The sequence below is a fragment of the Aethalodelphis obliquidens genome, unplaced genomic scaffold (genome assembly GCF_003676395.1).
Source record: "Aethalodelphis obliquidens isolate GAN/ISIS:26980383/991018 unplaced genomic scaffold, ASM367639v1 scaffold17, whole genome shotgun sequence".
Lineage (NCBI taxonomy): Eukaryota > Metazoa > Chordata > Mammalia > Artiodactyla > Delphinidae > Aethalodelphis > Aethalodelphis obliquidens.
Window position 1 is genome coordinate 4,670,783 of NW_020837961.1, and position 25,880 is coordinate 4,696,662.

A 25,880-nucleotide genomic window follows, 5' to 3' on the forward strand; every position below is an offset into this window, starting at 1 on the left:
AAATTAAACAAAATCACAAGCCTTTAGCCAGGCTAACAAAGAAAAAAAGAGAGAGGATTCAAATAAATAAAATGAGAAATTAAAGAGGAGCAGTTACAACTGATACCACAGAAATGCAGAGGCTCATAAGAGACTACTAAAATAATTATACACCATAAAAATAGGACAACCTTGAAGAAATGGATAAATTCCTAGAAACATACAATCTTTCAAAACTGAATCATGAAGAAAAGGAAAATCTAAATAGACCACATACTAGTAAGGAGATTGAAACAGTAATCAAAAATTTCCCAACAAGAAAAAGTTCAGGACCAAAAGACTTCACTGGCAAATTCTATAAAACATTAAAAAAAGATTAAATATGTATTTTCTCAAACTCTACCAAAAAATTGAAGAGGATAAAAATCTTCCAAACACAATTTATGAAGCAAGCATTATCCTGATCTCAAAACCAGACAAGGATACCTCAAGAAAAGAAACCTGATGAACATTTGCAGAAATCCTCAACAAAATATTAGCAAACCAAATCCAACAATACATAAAGGAATCATACACTATTATAAAGTGGGATTTATTCCGGAGAGGCAAAGATGGTTCAACATCTGCAAATCAATCAAACTGAAACAACACATTAACAAAATGAAGGATAAATGTCATATGATCATCTCAATAGATGTGGAAAAAACATTTGACAAGATCGAACATCCATTTATGATAAAAAAAAAACTTCAAAAACCAGGTATCAAAAGAAAGTACTTCAATATAATAAAGCCTATATATGACAATGCCATAGCTACCATCATCCTTAAGAGTTAAAAGCTAAAACTTTTTCTCTAAGATCAGGAAGAAGACAAGGGTGCCCACTCTCACCACTTTCATTCCACATAATATTGGAAGTACTACCCATAGCAATTAGACAAGGAGATTAAAAAGCATCCAGATTGGAAAGGAAGAAGTAGAACTGTCACAATTTGCATACTATACAGCACTTTATATAGGAAACCCTAAATAGTCCATCAAAAAGTGTTAGAACTGATAAATAAATTCAGTGAAGTTGCAGCATACAAAATTAAATATACAGAAATGAAGTCAGTTGTGTTTCTATGTACTAAAAATAATCATAAAGAGAAGCTAAGAAAATAATCCATTTACAATTGTATCAAAAAGAATAAAAATACCTAGGAATAAATGTAACCAAGGTAGTGAAAGACCTGTGTACTAAAAATTTTAAGACACTAATGAAAGAAATTGAAGAAGACACAAATTTTAAAATATTCTGTGTTCATGGACTGAAATAATTCATTATTGTTAAAATGTCCATACTACCCAAAGCAATCTACAGATTCAATGCAGTCCCTACAAATATTTCAATGGCATTTTTCACAGAACTAGAACAAATAATTCTAAATTTTTTATGGAATCATGAAAGATCACAAATAGTCAAAACATTCTTGAGAAAGAAAAACAAAACTGGGGATATCAAGCTCCCTGATTTTCAACTATAGTACAAAGCTATAGTAATCACAAGCTGGCACAAACACAGACACACAAATCAGTGGAACAAAATAGAGAGTTCAGAAATAAACCCATACTTATATGGCCAATTAATTTACGATAAATAAGCAAAGCTCAATGGAAAAATAAGAGTCTCTTCAGTAAATGGTGTTGGGAACACTGGACAGCCACATGCAAAATAATGAAAGTAGACAACTATCCTACACATACACCAAAATTAACTCAAAAAGAATCAAAGACTTGAAGGTAGGGACTTTCCTTGCAGTCCGATGGTTAAGACTCCACGTTTCTACTTCAGGGGATATGGGTTTGATCCCTGGTCAGGCAACTAAGATCCCACATGCCATGTGGCACGTCCAAAACAATTAAAAAAAAAAAAAGATTTGAATGTAAGACTTCAAACCATAAAATTCCTAAAAGAAAACATAGGTGGCAATTTCATTGGCATCCATCTTAGTGATGCTTTTGTAGATCTGACTCCAAAGGTGACAGAAACAAAGCAATAACAAATGGGACTACATCAAAATAACAACCTTCTGCACAGTGAAGGAAATCATCTTAAAACAAAAGGTATTTTACAGGGCTTCCCTGGTGGCGCAGTGGTTGAGAGTCCACCTGCTGATGCAGGGGACACGGGTTTGTGCCCCTGTCTGGGAGGATCCCACATGCCGCAGAGCGGCTGAGCCCGTGAGCCATGGCCGCTGAGCCTGCGCGTCCAGAGCCTGTGCTCCGCAACAGGAGAGGCCACAGCAGTGAGAAGCCCACGTACTGCAAAAAAAAAAAAAAAAAAAAAAGGTATTTTACAGAATGGGCGGAGATATTTACAGATCATATATCCAATAAGGGGTTAATATCTAAAGTATATAAAGAACTCATATGACTCAACAACCAAGACACAACCCACTTAAAAATGGGCAGATGTCGTAAATAGTCATTTTTCCAAAAAAGACATATGGATAGCCAACAGGCACATGAAAAGTTGTTCAGCATCATTAATTATTAGGGAAATGCAAATCAAAAGCATGATGAAATATCACTTCATATGTGATATAATAGCTATTATTAAAAAGACAATAAATAACAAATATTGGAGAGGATGTGGAGAAAAGGGTACCCTCATAAAGATGCTACTATAAACTGGTGCAGACACTATGGAAAACAGTATGGAGATTGCTCATAAAATTAAGAGTAGAACTATCATATGACCTAGTTATTCTATTTCTAGATATTTATCTGAAGAACATGAAAACATTAATTTGAAAGACATAGGCACCCCTATATTCATTGCAGCATTGTTTATAACTGCCAAGATAAGGAAGAAACCTACCTGTACGTTGATGGATGAATGAATAAAGAAGATGAGGTATATATACAAAATGAAATACTACTCAGCCATAAAAAAGACTGAAATCCTTTCATTTGGGACATAGATGTATCTTGAAGGTATTATGCTATATGAAATAAGTCACATGGAAAAAGACAAATACTGTCCGATTTCACTCATATGTCAAATCTAAAAGAAAACAAAAAACTAAATAAAACAAAAACAAGGCATAGATACAGATATCAGATTAGTGTTTATCAGAGGAGGAGAGGGCTGGGGGGCGAGCAAAATGGGTGAAGAGAGTCAACTGTATGACAATGGACAATAACTAGACTTGTGGGGTGATCAGTTTATAGTGTACACAGATGTCAAATTATAATGTTGTACACCTGAAACTTTAATAGTAATAATATTTCCACAGAAATCATCAAGGTGTTGTTTTCAACTAAATCTCCTAAAATAGGAATGTGTGAGTGAACATCTCAGACGTAGCATTAATGGACAGAAACTTAAGATAAGGGTAACTCAGTGAAGCAGATAGGTGACTAATCTCACACAGTGTTTTCCAAGGATCCCTAGCTATCCGGGATAGTAGTATAAAATACACATAGCAACAAAAATACTTTGTGATCACAGCACTTTGGGAAGTGCTAGGTGAAAGAGTATAAAATATTTTTGTAACATAAACCTTAGTGTTCTTTGTTTTTGCAGAGTGATTCATGTGACAAATTTTGAATGAATCAACCAAAATGAAGCAAGTTTTACTTCATTTTATGAATTTGGGGCCTGAATTTATGGGTTTAAATTTCTTCAATAATGGAATTGCACACAATATTACACAAATAGGAAGTTATTGTGGAAAGAGCTGTGTAATAAACTAGACATGAGTTCAAATCTTTTACTGCCATTTACTAGTTACATGACCTTGAGCTGTTTAAACTTTATGAATTTTAGTAATCTCATTGGTAAAAACATTTTTTTAAATCTACATACATTTATATAAAGAGTTATAAACATAAAAAATAAGGTAAGTAATAGCTATGATCAACTTTTTTATCTATAATTTATCAACAAAAATTCTTAGTCACTGAATGCATTATGTAACTTAAAAAGATGTCATATCTGATTCTGATAAGCTTTCCAAGTGAATTAAAAAATTATAGAATTATAGAGTCCTGGGTTTACAACTCCATTCTAAATGAATCAAAAGTAATGACTTGCCTTTGTGTAAAATACAATTAGACCTATGTTGAATCGGTAACTAACAGAAGAAAAACAATTATTTAGGCAAGTTTCTGAGTTAGAAAAAAAGGTTCAGATGGGGTGATCTTGGCACAGAATGATTCATATATGAAAGTATAAAGCACAAGATTTTAAAAATGATTTTCATGTTTAATTTAGAGAGAAAAAATGAGAGGTCACCGATCAATAAAGAGAAAATCTAAAGGGAAGAAGAGTAGCCATTTAGAGATATTGAGAAGAAAAAACATAATGGATTTGAACCATTTGGGGAAAAAATGAACATAGCTTTTAAAAACCAAAAAGGACTCAGGAGATTGAGAGCTTCAAAGGGATTTTTCTGTGTGTGAAATGACTATAACTGCTCATTGAGACATTATTCCAGTAATGGGATCAACTGCAGATTCCCACAAACGGTTCTTAACAAGAATCACCTTTGTTAATACTGTATTCATAGTTGCACTGAATTTTGAACTTTAAAAGTAGCATGGATACATCACTTAAGAGTTCCTTTAGGACATTTATTCAATTTACTACAGAACCGGTCCATAGAGAAGATTAATTTAAAATGAATTTGAACTTCAACAAATAAAATACCTACCTCTGAAGGAAGATAATGATTATAAAGAAAAATTTCCCCTTTGCCAAATACCTACTGATTATTTCAAGACACAGATCGAATGTACTTTCTCTGTAAAACTTTTTTTTAAATTTCCAGAATAGAAATATTTAATTTTCTCATGTTTTAACATAATTATTTTAACATTTTATTGGAGTATAATTGCTTTAGAATGGTGTGTTACTTTCTGCTTTATAAAAAAGTGAATCAGCTATAAATATACATATATCCCCATATCTCCTCCCTCTGGCGTCTCTCTTCCATTCTCCCTATCCCACCCCTCTAGGTTGTCACAAAGCACTGAGCTGATCTCCCTGTGCTATGTGCTGCTTCCCACTAGCTACTTATTTTACATTTGGTAGTATATATCAGTCCATGCCACTCTCTCACTTTATCTCAGCATACACTTCCCCCAGCCCGTGTCCTCACATCCATTCTCTACGTCTGCTTCTTTATTCCTGTCCTGCCCCTAGGTTCTTCATAACCATTTTTTTTTTTAGATTCCATATATATGTGTTAGCATATGGTATTTGTTTTTCTCATTCTGACTTACTTCACTCTAACAGACTCAACCACCTCACTACAAATAACTCAATTTTGTTTCTTTTTGGGGCTGAGTAATATTCCATTGTACATATGTGTCACATCTTCTTTATCCTTTCATCTGTTGATGGACCTTTACGTTGCTTCCATGTCCTGGCTATTTTAAATAGTGCTGCAATGACCAGTGTGGTACACGACACTTTTTGGTTTTATGGTTTTCTCTGGGTATATGCCCAGTAGTAGGATTCCTGAGTCCTATGGTAGTTTTATTTTTAGTTTTTTAAGGAACCTCCATACTGTTCTCCACAGTGGCTGTATCAATTTATATTCCCAACAACACTACAAGAGGGTTCCCTTTTCTCCACACCCTACCCAGCATTTATTGTTTGTAGATTTTTTGATGATGGCCATTCTGACCAGTGTGAGGTGATACCTCATTGTAGTTTTGATTTGCATTTCTCTAATGATTAGTGGTGTTGAGCATTCTTTCATGTGTTTGTTGGCAGTCTGTATATCTTCTTTGGAGAAATGTCTATTTAGGTCTTCTGCCCATTTTTGGATTGGGTTGTTTGTTTTTTTGATATTGAGCTGCATGAGCTGCTTGTAAATTTTGCAGGTTAATCCTTTGTCAGTTGCTTCATTTGCAAATATTTTCTCCCATTCTGAGAGTTGTCATTTTGTCTTATTTATGGTTTCCTTTGCTGTGCAAAATCCATTAAGTTTCTTTAGGTGTTCTTTGTTTATTTTTTTTTTATTTCCATTTCTCTAGGAGGTGGGTCAAAAGGGATCTTGCTGTGATTTATGTCATAGAGTGTTCTACCTATGGTTTCCTCTAAGAGTTTGATAGTGTCCGGCCTTACGTTTAGGTTCTTAATCCACTTTTGGTTTATTTCTGTGTATTGTGTTAGGGAGTGTTCTAATTTCATTCTTTTACATGTAGCTGTCCAGTTTTCCCAGCACCACTTATTGAAGAGGTTGTCTTTTCTCCACTGTATATTCCTGACTCCTTTATCAAAGATTAGGTGACCATATGTGCGTGGGTTTATCTCTGGGCTTTCTATCCTGTTCCATTGATCTATAGTTCTGTTTTTGTGCCAGTACCATACTGTCTTGATTACTGTAACTTTGTAGTATAGTCTGAAGTCAGGGAGCTGATTCCTCCAGCTCTGTTTTTCTTTCTCAAGATTGCTTTGACTATTCGGGGCCTTTTGTGTTTCCATACATGTTGTGAATATTTTTGTTCTAGTTCTGTGAAAAATGCCAGTGGTATTTGATAGGGATTGCATTGAATCTGTAGATTGCTTTGGGTAGTAGATTCATTTTCACAATATTGATTCTCCCAATCCCAGAACATGGTATATCTCTCCATCAGTTTGCGCCATGTTTAATTTCTTTCATCAGTGTCTTATAGTTTTCTGCATACAGATCTTTTATCTCCCTAGGTAGGTTTATTCCTAGGTATTTTATTCTTTTTGTTGCAGTGGTAAACGGGAGTGTTTCCTTAATTTCTCTTTCAGATTTTTCATCATTAGTGTATAGGAATGCAAGAGATTTCTGTGCATTAATTTTGTATCCTGCTACTTTACCAAATTCATTTATTAGGTCTAGTAGTTTTCTGGTAGCCTCTTTAGGATTCTCTATGTATAGTATCATGTCATCTGCAAACAGTGACAGCTTTACTATGATTTTAGGCAGCCTCTCTGCTAATGGGTGGGGTTGTGTTCCTGTCTTGCTAGTTGTTTGGCATAGGGTGTCCAGCACTGTAACTTGCTTGTTGTTGAGTGGAGCTGGGTCTTAGCGTTGAGACAGAGATCTCTGGGAGAGCTTTTGCTGTTTGATATTACAAGGAGCTGGGAGGTCTCTGGTGGAGTAATGTCCTGCAATCTGATCTCCCACCTCAGAGGCACAGGCCTTACACCCAGCCGGAGCACCAAGAACCTGTCATCCACATGGCTCAGAAGAAAAGGGAGATAAAAAGAAAGAAAGAAAGAAAGAAAAGAAAAGAAAGTTTTTAAAAAATAAAAACAAAAAAAATATTAAAAATAAAAAAAAAATTAAATGTAATAATAAAAAAGAACAAATGAAAGAAGTGAGCAACCAAAGCAGAAAATATCCCAGCAAGATATATTTTCTCTTGAAACTGGGTAGATCTTTGTAACTGCCTTGATCAAATGGAATATAGCAGAAATAATATGCCATAATTTATAAGGCTACATTAGAACAGGAAATACAATTTCTGCCAAGTTCTGTCCCTTGGGACACTTACCCTTGGAATCTATGTACCATATTGTAGGAAAGCTCTGACCCACTGAGAGGGCACAAACACTGTATTATAGGTAAAGGCCAAGCTAAGTGACCAGCTTATCAACAAACAGTAAGTATCGACCACCACAGTGTGGGTGAAATGCCTCAGATGAGTTCAGCCCCTACGTGTAGAGTCAGTTCAAGCCCTCAGTTGTTAGTTGAATCCCCAAACATCACTGAACAGAGACAAATGGTCCTCCCTTTGTCTGTCTAAATTCTAATGCTCCATAGAACCTGTGAACATACAAAATGGTTGTTTTACAGCACTGAATTTGAGGGTAAATTTTTTACACAGCAATAAATAATCAGAACAGTAAGGATTATCAAGAGCAGATAAAAAATATGGAATTGATAGAAATAATCCTGAGATTAAAAAAAATTTGTTCAACCACATAGTCAATTTTTAAAAGATGATTAATGTATTGTTTTAAAATAATACAGTATAAAAAGGTGAGTTTTTATGGACTCATAGTTATAAAAAGATGAAGTTAAATTTTGGTCTCCCATGAGACTAACATCCCTTGAGAACTGAGATCATTATTCAAATTTTTGCATAGGTTCTCAATGTTATTAATCAATAAAAGAACTAATTAATGATTGAAACAATAACTTACTGAATCATGTGATGACATTTCCTTTAAACTGATTAGAATTAATATGGGACATCTAGATTCCTGATAGTCAGAAAGTGATTGTAGGGATTGCGAACTGCTCCTCTCCACACCTCTAAACACATAGACACACACACATAAGATCTTAAAGACATTAAACAAGACACATGAGAGTAAAGATATTTCTGGTTCAAGTGGTTTTGTTTTGGTTTGTTTTGGTTTTATTCTTAATGGCAGGATGAGGATATAATAATATTGCAAATAATTCTTAAATTTTATAATTATACATTTTTTTCATGATTGTTCAACTCTTAAAGCAAGAGTTCTAGTTCTCTACATACAGACTTCAAGCAAGGAGAGCAAAATATTTATGTATCAGTTTTTTGGCTGGTGAATATTAGTGTAGCAAAATCTGGCATTGTACCTGTTCCTCTGTAAACACACACTTTCAAATTATTCAAAATTTAATCAATTTGACACTACCCATCTATAGGCCACCTGAAAATACTGTTTATTCCTAAATTGCTTGAAACAGTTAAGTCACTCGCTTAAACTAAAAACATTTTTGTGAATAAAGCTACTGGTGTTGCATCTGACATCTGGACCAATTACCAGCCCTAGATAATTATGTCCCTTAATGTTCCATGCACTTATTTTCTATCCAGTTCAGACCTTGTAATAAAAACCTCTTTAAATAGGATACAGCTTTTTTGGATAATGCAAAATCCTGATTGAATTGAAAAGAGAGATGTGATATCACAGAACCATTGTCTGTAAAAAGCAATTACATTTTTAAAGTTTTCATCTTCACTTGCCTTAGAAAAATGTAGGTATTCTATACATAGCCAGTAGGAGAGCAGTGAAAATCTCTAGTGAATGTATTAATGTCTGTGTCACATAAAAATTCCTACTTTAGGTTTCATTAAGTCCCATTTGTTTATTTTTGTTTTTATTTACATTTCTCTAGGAGGTGGGTATAAAAGGATCTTGCTGTGATTTATGTCATAGAGTGTTCTGCCTATGTTTTCCTCTAAGAATTTTAGAGTGTCTGGCCTTACGTTTAGGTCTTTAATCGATTTTGAGATTATTTTTGTCTATGGTGTTAGGGAATGTTCTAATTTCATTCTTTTACGTGTAGCTATCCAGTTTACCCAGCACCGTTTAGTGAGGAGGCTGTCTTTTCTCCACTGTATATTATTGCCTCCTTTATCAAAGATAAGGTGACCATAAGTGTGTGGGTTTGTCTCTGGGCTTTCTATCCTGTTTCACTGATCTATATATCCGTTTTTGTGTCAGTACTATACTGTCTTGATTACTTGGTTACTTGATTATATGGCCTTTATTATGTTGAGGAACAAAAGCCATATGATCATCCCAGTAGATGCAGAAAAACTTTTGACAAAATGCAACACCCATTTATGATAAAAACTCTCAGAAAGTGGGCATAGAGGGAACTTACCTCAACATAATAAAAGTCATATATGACAAACCCACAGCAAACATCATTCTCAATGGTGAAAAACTGAAAGCATTTCCTCTAAGATCAGGAACAAGACAAGGATGTCAACTCCCACTACTATTATTCAATGTAGTATTGGAAGTCCTAGACACAGCAATCAGAGAAGAAAAAGAAATAAAAGGAATACAAATTGAAAAAGAAGTAAAACTGTCACTGACTGCAGAAGACATGATACTATACATAGAAAATCCTAAAGATGCCACCAGAAAACTACTAGAACTAATCAATGAATTTGGTAAGTTTGAAGGATATAATATAATGCACAGAAATCTCTTGCATTACTGTACACTAACAATGAAAGATCAGAAAGAGAAATTAAGGAAACAAACCCATTTACCATAGCAACAAAAAAATAAAATACCTAGGAATAAACCTACCTAAGGAGGCAAAAGACATGTACTAAGAAAACTATAAAACACTGATGAAAGAAATCAAAGATGACATAAACAGATGGAGAGATATACTATGATCCTAGATTGGAAGAATCAATATTGTGAAAATGAGTATACTACCCAAAGCTATCTACAGGTTCAATGCAATCCCTATCAAGCTACCAATGGCATTTTTCACATAGCTAGAACAAGAAATTTTACAATTTGTATGGAAACACAAAAGACCCCAAATAGCCAAAGCAAACTTGAGAAAGAAAAATGGAGCTGGAGGAATCAGGCTCCCTGACTTCAGACTATACTACAAAGCTACAGTAATCAAAACAGTATTGTACTGGCACAAAAACAGAACTATAGATCAATGGAACAGGATAGAAAGCCAGAGATAAACTCAAGAACATATGGTCACCTTATCTTTTCCAAAGGTGGCAAGAATATACAATGGGAGAAAAGACAGCCTCTTCAATAAGTGGTTCTGGGAAAACTGGACAGCTACATGTAAAAGGATGATATTAGAACACACCCTAACACCATACACAAAAAATAAACTCAGAATGGATTAATGATCTAAATGTAAGGCCAGACACTGTAAAACTCTTAGAGGAAAACATAGGCAGAACACTCTATGACATAATTCACAGAAAGATCCTTTTTAACCCACCTCCTAGAGAAGTGGAAATAAAAGCAAAAATAGACAAATGGGACCTAATGAAACTTAAAAACTTTTGCACAGCAAAGGAAACCATAAACAAGATGAAAAGACAGTCCTCAGAATGGGAGAAAATATTTGCAAACAAAGCAACTGACAAAGGATTAATCTCCAACTTCTGAAATAATTGTGATAGATAGATAGATAGATAGATAGATAGATGATAGATAGATGATAGATAGGTAGATAGGTAGTTTTCATCAAGCAAAATTTATTTGTGGTATCCTTTCAAAAACATCATTATGATTATAAAAGAATATTGTTTCACCTAATGCAAAGCCATTTCTAAATAATTTCCTGCTCAATAAAGATGTTTTTCTTACAAAAGTTAATGCATGTCATTTTGGCCAAAGCAACAGTGGAAGCTGATTACATGTCAGCTACATTAGACAGTGTGTCCTGCTTTATAATTGCTACGCTGGCCTGAAAATCCTGGAGTAAGATTACATGACAGCTGTTTCCCTGTTTGTCCATAAAATTGAGATGTTTGTTTCATAAAGCAATCCCTGTGACCAGAGATTGTTTTTAATATGCAACTAATATCTTTATTGAAATAAGGGAAAATACAAAATGGTTAACTCTCATTGTTCTTGTCCCATCATTTTTATACCTTTGTTTGGTAATAACTCTGTGTGTATAGCTTGCATATGTGCTTGTGTTTGTAGAAACATTCTTATATAATACATATAAATTTGTGAATAAAGGTATATATATATTTCTGTTATAACAATAAAAAGTTAGAAAGATAGAAAGAGGCCACAGGGAAAAATGATAGAATAGGGAATATAATCCACTATATATATCCATCATATGGACACTTTATTTGCCTTCTATAACATTCAGAAAGTATATTTCTCTACAATGCAAAATTGTAACATATACATTTTACATCAATTATATCATTAATCTAGACATTTAATTTTCAGTCTGTAGAAGAAATTCAATAAAATAATTTAAAAGAAGTATTTGGCAGCATTTTTCCACATGCTGAAGTTCTGTCTCTCTCTTTCCATCCCTACCCTAACTTTTTATATTATCATGCATCATATTGTGTTATTTTAAAATTTTTATATAATGCAGACTTTTTTATATTTGTCAGCTGATGAAGTATTTGTTTCTTTTACTAAATGAAGTGTTTCAAGGATAAGATCATCTCTTTCTCCATCTTTGCATTTCCAGCACCTGAAAGTTGTATATACTTGTCTTAAATCAAGAAACAGTCCTGGTTGAAGATGCCCTCATGCATATAAATGGTACTTAATTGGATAAGATCATAAAGACATGAAAAGATTAATTGGTGAGATTAATTGGAAGCAGCAAAGAAAACTGAACGAAATCTTCCAGCACATTCATAAAGATAACATCCAAAAGTGCATGTTGGATCGAAAGAAGAGTTTTGTATTGCTTACGTTTTTCATTTGAGAGAAAAAAAAGAAAGAGAGATCAGAACTGAGTTTTTCCTTAGTATGTGTCTCAGCATATAAGCAACTCACATATAACAAAGAAATCCTGGGAAACTGTTTGCATGGTTTATCACTGAATGCTCATGCCAAAAAAGTAGAACCTTTTGTTTTGATCACTGATTATTTTGAGATCAGTGGGATAGACAGGAAAAGAAATGTTGAGATCAATATTGATGTATGGCCTATGATGTATGCAACAGGATGGCATTTTGACAACACGTGCATGCCAATGTCTGTCTGTCTTACTCACCAGAAACAACTTGTAATCATACATTTCCTGATCTTATTTTTGTACTGGAGAAAAAAATGGCAAAATACAAAAGTTATCACATCGCTCCCACTTGTTACATGTAGAAATCTTTGTATGGTCTACAAAAATACTTCTCAATCGTTTTCATCAGTTTTACTTTAACATTTAAACACACACCAATGAATCCACCATAGTTTTACATAATTTTCATTGCATGAATTATAAACCCATCTTTTACTTTCTCCTAAAGAATGTGTATAGAATGCAAGTGCTTGAAAGTGACATAATTGTTAGTATGACCTTAAGTTTACTTCACATAATAAAAATAATAAACCAAATTGTATACCATAGTGACATAAACTGCAAGTTAGGAGACTGCAAACTGTAGCCACCATGCTAGAGCCAGTTCAATAAATATATTCTGAGAATTTTATAGCAAAATGCAACAGACCCAGAATTTTAAGTGTAAAGAGAGTTAGACAACACATTTTTGTCTATTAAAAATGTTATAAACCTAAGATGATATACAATGACTTTTCAAACTAAAATTTTTTTTATACTCTATTAATATTTTTTGTACAACTTTTAACAGACATCAGATAATCCCACAATGCTCAGTGAATATCAAAGAGAAGAGGACCAAAGATGAAAAAATTAGAACCTAACAGATGAAATAGATTGTAGCTGTTCACTGCTAAATACCTTTAGACAAATTATTGAATTGTAAAATTACAAACAACACTGGTGATTATTTGTGCTGACAGAAAATCCATTCTGAAAAGCAAAAGCAACAAGAATGTTTTTCAAATCCTAACGGCCATCTCAGAAAATTGTTCTGTTTTGTTAATTCCTTGAGGAAGGAAAAATAATTTTTAAATATTTGAGCATAAATTGTTGAAGACTAAATATGGAGACACTGAGAAATAAGATAGTTGTATAAGTACGTAATACAGTTGTTACCATCATCACTCACAAATGATAATACAGATTAAAATCATGTCACACACAGCACTAAACCAAACTACTTTGCATGATAGGCTAAGTTTCTTACGAGTGGTCTGCTGTATAATTAATAGCTACTTTGGATGAGTCAGTCCTTATCAATACCACCAAATTAAAAACAAAAAATAGCTGCAAAATCCAAAACAGAAATAGATTTTTTATTAATTGTAGCATTTAGAAGCAGTTTAATATTTATTTTGTTTTTTCCCCTCTATCATAACAATTTACTTGATATAAAAATCATAAGACCCTTATAAACTAAATTTAGGCTCCTCAAACCTGTACAAAATTTAATTTGATATCAATCTAAGGATCTGAGGAATGAGCAAATAACCATATTACAGCTGAATTTTTTTAAACTTCTTTATTGGAGTATAATTGCTTTACAATGTTGTGTTAGTTTCTGCTGTATAACAAAGTGAATCAGCTATATGTATACATATATGCCATATACCCTCCCTCTTGCATCTCCCTCCCACCCACCCTATTCCACCCCTCTAGGTGGTCACAGAGCACCGAGCTGATCTCCCTGTGCTATGTGGCTGCTTCCCACTAGCTATCTATTTTACATTTGGTAGTGTATATATGTCCATGACACTCTCTCATTTTGTCTCAGCTTACCCTTCCCCCTCCCTGTGTCCTCAAGTCTATTCTCTACGTCTGCGTCTTTATTCCTGTCCTGCCCCTAGGTTCTTCAGAAACTTTTTTTTTTGTTTTTTAGATTCCATGTATATGTGATAGCATATGGTATTTTTTTTCTCTTTCTGACTTACTTCTCTCTGCATGACAACTCTAGGTCCATCCAACTCACTACAAATAACTCAATTTCATTTCTTTTGATGGTTGAGTAGTATTCCATTTTATATATGTGCCACATCTTCTTTATACATTCATCTGTTGATGGACACTTAGGTTGCTTCCATGTCGTGGCTATTGTAAATAGTGCTGCAATGAGCATTGTGGTACATGACTCTTTTTGAATTATGGTTTTCTCAGGTATATGCCCAGTAGTGGGATTGCTAAGTCATATGGTAGTTCTATTTTTAGTTTTTTAAGGAACCTCCATACTGTTCTCCATAGTGGCTGTATCAAGCTACATTCCCACCAACAGTGCAAAAGGATACCCTTTTCTCCACACCCTCTCCAGCATTTATTGTTTGTAGATTTTTTGATACTGGCCATTCTGACTGGTGTGAGGTGATACCTCATTGTAGTTTTCATTTGCATTTCTCTAATGATTAGTGATGTTGAGCATCCTTTCATGTGTTTGTTGGCAATCTGTATATCTTCTTTGGAGAAATGTTGATTTAGTTCTTCTGCCCATTTTTGGATTGGGTTGTTTGTTTTTTTGATATTGAGCTGCATGAGCTCCTTGTATATTTTGGAGTTTAATCCTTTGTCAGTTGCTTCATCTGCAAATATTTTCTGCCATTCTGAGGGGTGTCTTTTTGTCTTGTTTACGGCTTCCTTTGCTGTGCAAAAGGTTTTAAGTTTCATTAGGTCCCATTTATTTATTTTTGTTTTTGTTTCCATTTCTCTAGGAGATGGGTCAAAAAAGAGCTTGCTGTGTTTTATGTCATAGAGTGTTCTGCCTGCCTACGTTTTCCTCTAAGAGTTTTATCGTGTCTGGCCTTACATTTAGGTCTTTAATCCTTTTTGAGTTTATTTTTGTGTATGGTATTAGGAAGTGTTCTCATTTCATTCTTTTACATGTAGCTGTTCAGTTTTCCCAGCACCACTTATTGAAGAGGCTGTCTTTTCTCCATTGTATATTCTTGTTCCTTTACAAAGATAAGGTGACCATATGTGCATGGGTATATCTCTGGGCTTTCTATCCTGTTCCATTGATCTATATTTCTGTTTTTGTGCCAATATCTTACTGTTTTGATTACTGTAGCTTTGTAATATAGTCTCAAACTAAAATGTTTTGATTGAGTTTTGCAGTTATGTATCAAATTACAAATGTGCTCAAATCACAGAAAATGACATTGGAGAAGCTCTATGTAAATAACTCAAAGAATTATGGTTCCAGTACTTTCTCTTGTTTGAAAGATTATTGTCCTGACATATTGTAATCCACAAATATTCTAAAAAGATATTCATAAATTTTGAGAATTTAAATCAAATACTAACAAGAAATTTACTATTTTTTGTCTACAAGCTAAATCATTTATGACAAAAACTGATAAAAATATGAAACCAAAACAACTAAATATTAAATTATATTAATTTACTCATAGTAATTTAGATATAAGGGAAATATAAATGTCACTCATTTTTAAGGAAAATTACTGAGATTAAAAATTTTTTAAAGAATAAATTTAATTTTTCCATATATTTCCTCTGCAATAGAATATAAAGATTGATATAAAAATTCTGAAAATTTGACATAGATAAAAAGCAGAGGAAGCCTTCTGAAGGTGGTGCACCCCCATCCACTGCCACTATCTTTATCCCAAGCATACTGGGTGTGAAAAAAGAAAACTAAAACTGTATTTGTCTGAGAACAAACAAACAAATAAACAAACAAAAATACAGTTGACCACCCCCTGGGGCTATAGGTAATATATATATATAGGAAATAGAAATCTCTGTACATGGTGTTAGGGTTCTTCAGAGAACCAGAACAAATAGGAGCTATTTATATATGAAAGAGAGCGAGAGAGAGAATTGAAGGAATTGGCTCATGCAGTTATGGAGGCTGGTGGGTCTGAGATCTTTGGGGCAGGCTGAAGCCTAAAGACCCAGGGAAGAGCTGATGCAGCAGTTTGAGTCTGAAGTCTGTCTGGACAAAGAATTCCTTCTTCCTTGGGGACCTTAGTCTTTACTAAGGCCATCAGTTCATTGAATGTGGCTCACCCAGGTTATGGTGATAACCTGCTTTACTCAAAGTCTATGGATTTAAATGTTAATCACATCTACAAACTACTTTCACAGCTATATTTAGACTGTTGTTTACCAAATAACTGGGTACAATAGCCTAACCACGTTGACATATAAAATTAACCATTACACATGGAAAGGTAATGAGTGAAGCAGGTAAAATTTAGAGGCTAGGATTGGAGTTAAACCTTTGCAACAAAATCTGCAATATTGCTAATATCTCTATAGATGGGTAATCACAAATATAAAAATAATAATTCTGGTCTGAGAAACCTAGAAAAACAGATGAAGGTGAAAACAAAACTGTAGTATTGAGAAGTGTAATCGAGAAGGTGACAAAATACACATTCAAGGTGAGTCTACAAAGTACAGTCCAAAATATGTGATGAAATTTAACAGTAAGAGAGCAAACAGAAAAAAAATTGAGATAAATCTGTTTAGAATTCTAATAAATTAGACAACCTTAAAAGAGCTATCCAATGAGTATATATTTATCCTCAAGGAGATAAAGAATACAATTAACTGAAAAATACAAGTAATTATGAAAAAAATCCATCCTACTTCAATTGTCATAAGCAAGAAGCAATGAAGAGGGTCAAAGTAAAAATATTAGAAATATAGCTATCATAACCAAGCTATCTCTTCTTGGTAAAAGAAGAGACAGATAGGTCAATGAAACAGAATAAGGAGTCCAGACACAAACTCACACAAATATAGCCAACTGATCTTTAACAAAGAAGCAAAGCAATATGACAAATTTTGCTAGATAACTGGATACCTGCATGAAAATAAATAAAAAAAGAATCTAGACAGAACTTAAACCCTTCAAGAAGGTTAACTCAAAATGGATTGTAGGCCTAAATGTAAAATGCAAAACTGTGAAACTCTTAAAAGATAATACAGGAGAAAATATAGATAACTTTGGACTTGCAATGACTTTTTAGCTACAATACCAAAAGTATAATCCGTGAGGAATTGATTAGGTGGACTTCATTATAATTAAAAACTTCTGTTCTGCAAAAACACAGTCAAGAGAATGGGAAAATAAACCACAGACTAGAAGAAAATATTTGCAAACCACAGTCGACAAAGAACACTTCCGAAATATTCAAAGAACACTTAACACTCAACAGTAAGAAAACATGCAAATTAATTAAAAATGGGGCAAATATCTTAACAGACACCTCACCAAAGAAGATATACTGGTGGCAAATAAACATATGAAAATAGGCACCAAATTATATGTCATTAGGGAATCTGAAGTTCAAACAATGATGAAATATCACTACATGCTTATTAAAATGATCAAAATTCCAAACACTGACAATACCAAATGCTGGTGAGGATGTGGACCAGCAGGAACTCTCATTCATTGCTGGTGGGGATGCAAAAATGGTGCAGCCACTTTGGTAGACAGTTTGGCTGTTTCTTACAAAACTAAACATTCTCTTACCATACAATCCAGCAATCATGCTTCTAGGGTTGAAAACTTATGTTCACACAAAAACCCACACACAGATGTTTATAGCAGCTTTATTCGTAATTTCCAAAACCTGGAAGCAAACAAAGATATCTTTCCAAAGGTGAATGCATAAATAAATTTCAGTGCATCCAGAAATGGAATATTATTCAGTCAGTACTGAAAAAATGGGCTATCAAGCCGTGAAAAGACATGGAAGAATCATGAATGTTTATTGCTAAGTGAAAGTAACCAATCTGAAAAGAGTGCATACTTTATGTTTCCAGCTATATGACATCCTGGAAAAGGCAAAACTATGGAGATAATCAAAAAAGCAGTGATCATTAGGCATTAGTGGGGAGGGATGAATAGGTGAGGCACAGAGGATTTTTAGGGCAGTTAAACTACTTTGTATGATACTATAATGGTGGATAAATGTCACTTATACATTTGTCCAAACCCATAGAATGTGCAATGCCAAAAGTTAACTCTAATGTAAACTATGGACCCTAGATGATAATGATATATTAATGTAAGTTCATGGATTATAACAAATGTACCACTTCGGGGAAGGAGTTATAACTTCCTCTCAATTTGCTTTGACCTAAATCTCCTCTAAAAATAAAGTCCATCTGAGAAATCCTGGAAATAAAAAGAAGCCATTGAAATAAATATGTCACGCTACAGAATAAATTTTAAATCAATGAATATAAAATTTATGAATTGGAAGACATTAATGAGAAGTCACACAAAACACACACACATATATATATATATATATACACAAAACATGTATATATATATATATATACACACATATATATATATATAAAACTGTTGAAGAAATTATCTGATCATGTTATATAAAAAGTTTGAAGATAGTTAGAACTGTAAGTATTGCCTAGTAGCTCTATCCCTGCTCTTGGGAAAGTTATTTACCATCTCTGGATTTTGTTTTCCTTAGCTGCAAAATGTGTGTGATTTAATATTTTTAAGACTATAAACACGGTTGATGTTTATACTTAGTATTTTTTTTTCATTTTTCCAGCATGAGTAAATTTAAATTTCTATGAAAAGCTGAGAAAATACAGGTACTATGCAAAAGTAAGTTATTAACTAACACATTTTAGACTTTTACCTTTTCATTCCTACTGCTATTACTCTTGTTTAGACACCATTCTTTTCTTCCTGGACTATTATAATAGACTTAAAATTCTAATGTTCACAATGGCCTTCCAATATCATGTTTCTCCCATCTGTAATTAAACTCCCAAAGACTGTTATTAAGGAATGTTATCTTGAAACATAACTCCAAATAACATACTTCTCAGTGACTCTTCTGGGCTTGCAGATGTCACAATCTTTTGTCTGTATTCAAGGTCTTCATATCCTGACCACAACTAATTTTTCCATCTTCATTATGAAAATACCAACTGAAAAGGCACTCAATGGAAGTCAAAACAATCCATTAGTGGTAGCAATAAAAAAGAAAGTTGATGAAATCTTGGGTGGGGAGGGACAAGGAACATACATTGAGAAAAGCTCTTTGCTTCCTCTCAATTAATGGAAGCTAATTCAATGAAACCAAGAGCAAACTAGATTGATCATGCATCTATTGCTGGGCAAGGCTTGGGTTGCCCACAGTTTAATTTCTCAGCAGTTTCCTGAGAAGTTGTATATAAAGGTCTGTTGTTGAAATGAAGAAAGATGCTGGGAATGGGCTTTCTGATCCTGCTCTGTTGTCAGGTTGGTTTTACCACCCAGGGGCCCACCGTGCCTCTTCCCATTGCTGGGTTTCAATGTGCTTTTCATTCTCTTGGCTGCTTGAGCAAACAGCCATCACTGTTTCCATTGTGAGCTCTTCTCTGTCTGGATCCAAGCCCAAGTTTAGAGAACATGTGCTTGCGACCAACATTTGGCAGCCTGGGTCCCCACTTGGAGTGACTCTCTACCTTTGCCTTTTTCCCATCAAGACAGTTCCTGAATCTGGAGACTGAAGAGCAGGACTGAACACGCTTAGCTCTAAAAGCTGGTTCCTCATCCTGCTGGCTCACTGGGATGAGGGACAAAGAATTCACAAAATTCACACCAAAACCACACCAAAATCCAGAGCAGTCTCTTCATTGGAGACAATCTTTCCCTTAGCCTGATATTTTCTAGTAAAAATATTTAGTTAGGGTAAATTCTTGACCTATGTCTTTATTCCATGTTAACTTCTTAAAGGAAAGAGTGAATTTTATGGTTGGTAAATGGGGTAGGAAGGATTCTAAGATGGCCCCAAAGATTCCCATTCCCTAGTGTTAATACTCTCTATAATCTCCCATTTTTGTAGGAAGAACCTATAGATATGGTGGAATGCACTCCCATGATGATGTTGCATTCAATGGCAAAGGTGAAGGCATTTTGCAGATATAAGTAAAATCTTTCATCAGTTTGACATTGAATTAGGTAGGCCTGACCTTACCAGGTGAACCCTTAAAAGACTGTTGAGGCTTTTGTTGAGATCAGCAAGATGATCTATCTGGTCTTGAATAAGCAAGCTCCCATGTGTTCAACAGCAGCAAGAAAATGAGCTCTGTCCACAGTCACATGAACTGGGGAGAGGACCCTGAGCCTCAGCGCAGGCCAACATGACACTGTGAGGTGTGGCTCCTTGCACCCAGGACCCACAAGAGACATGCCTGGACTTCTGACCTACTTGTGAGGTAATACATGAGTGCTGGTTTAAGCTGATAAGTCTGTGGTGATGTTTATGCAGTGATAAAAAGTTAATATAGTAAGTTTAGTATAAGTTAGTGATAAAATATTGTAATATTTTATTATCTGGGAGCTGCCTGACCACAAGCTGCATGGGATGACTCTTTTATGGAAATCCTGTAATTTTTCCAGTTGTGGCCCTAACTAGGTTGGTTAATAAACCCAAATCGGGGATAAGTAGTAGCAAGTTCTCTTCACACATATAAAATCATGCTCTTCACTCAACTTTATTAATAATAAAGGTAAAATTTGGGTATTAATCAATCTAAATCCTGATTCTTTCTCCCATTTGGTTCTGAATTAGTTTGGGGAAAAGAAATACACTTTCTTTGTTAGATGTTTACAAACCCTGAAATCTATAATATTTTCACTTGTCATACAACAATAATGCATTACCAACATTGCACATCATTACTGCTAACCAAGACAATTGAAAGAGAAATGCAGCAACCAGAAAAATAAAGTGCATCATGGGGAAAATGGCATTTCTCTAAAAAATCTAAAGCAATTTCAATGCTATCATCTAAACAACCACCCCTGAGCTTCATTATTTTCTTCCTGATGTGAAATGGGTTGAAAATATAACTTTTCTTTCTTAAATGCACAATTACAAAGACGGTCACAGTAGAAGAAAATCTTTATGAACACCGTGTCCTTGAATGATGTCAGAGTTGTTGTTTGAAATGAATTTGCATAACTGCCAGCCTTGAGTTTCCTAAACGTCTTTGGCAGAAATAGTGTCCCAATTGTTTTCTCCAGAACCAAGATGACAACGTTCTTAAATAAAATTGTCATTAAATTTCCTTTTGAATTCTGACTGCATGATTGAATAAATATTATCTGCTGAAACTGGCTGTGAAGATAAGTATTTCATGACAGTTAATATATTTCATATGCAAATGTTTTGGCCTCTCTCTATATTGGAAGCATGGAAAAAAAACACTTGCTATCTATTTAATTTAGAATGTAATATCAAATCAGATGCATAGGTTCCTGAAATCAAATAGCTATTTTATTGTATCATTTTTATTAAAATGACACATTTTGTACTGAGGACAATTCAGTGATAATATGCTGATTTCCATATGTATGAAGTACTACCAGAAAGAAATACATCTTCTTATATATAAATTATTCAAGTAAAATGTGAAGTTTTTACAATATGTATATATGAGCTTTTTACATATTTATGTATATATATATAAGTTTCCAAATTTTCATCTGAATTTCTCCTCACAATTAAATTATCATATATTTTGCCATAAATATCCTTGGATTCCTTGTACCATTAAAAATATATATATTGCTTCTTCTATTCATAAACCCTCTCTGTTTAGATTATTTTGAATTGACCCTCACCTGATTTACTGTGTATATAATTTGCTTAATATCATAATTTATTCTTCAATTAAAAAAAAATATCACTTGTTTAAAGATTCATAGGACTTATTTTTCCACAGACTAGAAGTTTTAGGTCTAATAACCATTTTAAATTAAAAGTATGCTGGATGAGAAATACATTAGTATTTGTAATTTAGAAATATGTGAATTATTTCTCATTCCCTGAAAGCTGTTTTCTTAATATCAATTGCCCTCTTTCCTAGACAGAGAGGCATTGAGTTTTAATGTTATTTGTACGAGTAATGAATAGTCTTTGTAAAAATTCCCACTCTTCTTTAAATGTGTAATTTTGTTATTATCCCATTTTATGGTCAGCCTACTTTGAGTCTTCCCCAAATTCCCCTTTTGTGTGCATTGCTAGTCCCCTTCCTAATTAGTGCTGTGATTGTTGCTTTCTTAAAAGTGCACCAATATATCTTCTCCTGTAAAATACAATTGCTTTTTATATTTCTGGAACTAAAAACAGAGGATTCTAAAAACACAGCAACACAGAAAAAAATATTTGAATTCTTAGAAACACTAAATCTCTGAAAGAAAGGATAAGTAGGAAAACAAAAGGCCAAGGATCCAGAGGTGGGGAAAGATGCAGAATTAAGAGGTAGAAAGTGGAAGGAGGGGGTGAAAAAATGAGGTGTTTGATGCAAGAGGACAGAATGATAACCTTGTGTCCTGTGATAGAAGATAAAGGTGAAAAAGGACCATAAAGCTTCGTGAATGTTGAGAAGTATGAAAAAGAAGACATGAAAGTGACAGTGAACAAAATGACCCCATTGTATTTGGAAAGAAAAAAGCATTTTCTGCAAAACTGTAGACAAGGAAGTTAAATCACATGGAGACTGAACAAATATTTAATCTATTATCTCAAATTTGGTCTCAATTATGTTTATTCCTATGGAAAATAAACTAATGTTTTAATACTTATTTTTCTGTTCTGTAAAAAAACAAAAGGATAAGTTTTGTGATTTTCTAATAAATTACATACTTATTTCTATATCACTCTATTATCAGATAGTCACAATAAATATTAAATGGAAAGTCGAGAAATTAGAAGGAGAAATTTAGGGACTGTAGTTTTAAGTTATATAAAACAGTCTAGCACTTTACCCCAGTGTAGATCTCTCTATCAGTCAGGGTTCCCCGGAGAAACAGAACTAATAATTATACAACGTGTGTGTGTGCTGTTGGGGAGGAATAAATTTCCTCCACCCTTCTGGGCTCTTCTGGCTGCTCTAAGAATTAGATTAACATGAGGCAGATTAACAGAAAATCGAACAATGGAGAGACCCAGGAAAACTAACTCACCACGATGGTTGAAATTCTCACTTTAAACACTGTCTTCAGCGGCTGCTTCCCACTAGCTATTTTATGTTTGGTAGTGTATATATGTCCATGCCACTCTCTCACTTTGTCACAGCTTACCCTTCCCCCTCCCCATATCCTCAAGTCCATGCTCTAGTAGGTGTGTGTCTTTATTCCCGTCTTACCCCTAGATTCTTCATGACCTTTTTTTTTTTTCCTTAGATTCTATATATATGTGTTAGCATATGGTATTTGTTTTTCTCTTTCTGATTTATTTCACTCTGTATGACAGACTCTAGGTCCATCTACCTCACTACAAATAACTCAATTTCGTTTCTTTTTATGGCTGAGAGATCAGCTAGGTGGTTTGTGACCACCTAGGGGGTGGGATAGGGAGGGTGGGAGGGAGGGAGACGAAAGAGGGAAGAGATATGGGAACATATGTATATGTATAAGTGATTCACTTTGTTATGAAGCAGAAACTAACACACCATTGTAAAGCAATTATACTCCAATAAAGATGTTAAAACAAACAAACAAACAAAAACACACCATCTTCAGCTAAAGACAAAAGCTTCTGTAGCTAAAGACAAAAGCTTCTGTTGCGGGTGGGTGGTCGGGACTTCCGAGGGGAGGAAGGCAATTCATGGAAGATGGAGAAGCAAATGTTTGGTAAACAACTGTTTGCTGGGCCACATGGAGACAATGGGACACAGAGTGGACTTTGATCTCTAGGCCCTGTTCCCCCACCACTCCTAGCCCACATTTTGCAGACATCTCCAGTGACGGTTTTATTCCAGGAACAGTACCATAAATCTAAAGGCAGGCAGTTAAGGGGGCGATAACAAGAAAGACCTCCGGAGTCGTGTTTTTTTTTAAAAATAACCAGCCTAGATTAATCCTCTTGTCAAAGAGACACAATTAGGGGTGACAAACTGTGCTGCCCTAAAGTCCCACGTTTGAAACTTCTCCAAGTCTCAGAATCCAGAAGCTGAGTCGGTAGATTGTTCCATCCCACTGAACCAGTCTCTTAGTCCTGACCGTAGTTGTTCCTGCCCGTCTGCAGGAAGTTCAGGCAAGACCCCTTGGAGGTGTTTGTGGACAACGAGACCAAGCTCACACTGCTTGGGCTGCAGCAGTACTACGTCAGACTTCCTGCAGAAGAACTGCAAGCTCTTTGATCTTGTGGACGTGCTGGAGTTTAACCAGGTGGTGATATTTGGGAAGTCGGTGCAATGCTGCATGGCCTTAGCCCGGCTCCTCATGGAGCAGAACTTCCCAGCCATTGCCATCAACAGGGGCATGGCCCAGGAGGAGCAACTGTCATGTTATCAAGCAGTTCAAGGACTTCCGGTAGTGGATCCTGGTGGCCACCAATCTGTCTGGCTGAGGAACGGACATTGAGCGTGTCTACACTGTCTTCAATTATGACATTCCCGAGGACTCGGACACCTACCTCCGCCACGTGGCCCGTGCGGGTTACTTTGGAACCAAAGACCTGGCCATTACTTTCGTGTCTGATGAGAATGATGCCAACATCCTCAGTGATGTCCAGGACAGGTTTGAAATGAATGTGGCAGAGCTTCCAGAAGAAATAAACATCTCCACATACATTGAGCAGAGCCGGTAACCACATGCCCTGATGTCCCAGAGCCGCCCTGCTTCCCATGTGTTGTTTCAAGTCCTCTTCCTAGGTGACAGTGGGTCTTTCTTTTTACTGTTTAAAAGCTGTAGATTTGTGTAAGGATAAATTTTATTATGGAAAAATTCAGTTCAGAAGGTGGTGATGGAGATATGCTCTCACAGTAAGGCCTGTGTGGTGCTAGAGACCAGGTATTTATTATTATTATTTTTAATAGACCTTTATTGGAGTATAATTGCTTCACAATACTGTGCCAGTTTCTGTTGCACAACAAAGCGAATCAGCCATATGCATACACGTGTCCCCATATGCCCTCCCTCTTGAGCCTCCCTCCCACCCTCCCCATCCCACCCCTCTAGGTCATCGCAAAGCACTGAGCAGATCTCCCTGTGCTATATTGCTGCTTCCCACCAGCCAACTATTTTACATTCGGTAGTGTAGATATGTCAATGCTACTCACACTTGGCCCCAGCTTCACCCTCCCACCCCATGACATCAAGTCCATTCTCTATGTCTACCTCTTTATTCCTGCCCTGTAATTAGGTTCATCAGTATCTTTTTTTTTTTTTTAGATTCCATATATATATGCTTTAGCTTACAGTATTTGTTTTCCTCTTTCTGACTTACTTCACTCTGTGTGACAGACTCTAGCTCCATCCACCTCACTACAAATAACTCAATTTTGTTTCTTTTTATGGCTGAGTAATATTCCAATGTATATATGTATCACATCTTCTTTATCCGTTCATCTGTTGATAATAAGAGGCATCTCTATGGAGACTAAAGAAAAACAAAGGTTAATGATTGGAGCAATGTATAAACCAATGTCTAAGCCCAGGAGGCAGCCAGATGAGAAGATTTCTAGATGTCAGGACTAAAGCGTCTTCAGATCAAGTGAGGGCAGACAGCGACAATCTGACAGATTTTCCTGGTTTGTAGTTGAATGTCTCTG

General features: G+C 34.9%; 1 pseudogene; it reads left to right on the forward strand.

The window, feature by feature from the left end:
* Positions 1–25,012, forward strand: part of LOC113625957 (ATP-dependent RNA helicase DDX39A pseudogene) — a 125,202-nt pseudogene extending 100,190 nt beyond the window's left edge.
* Positions 25,013–25,880: the final 868 nt, after the last annotated feature.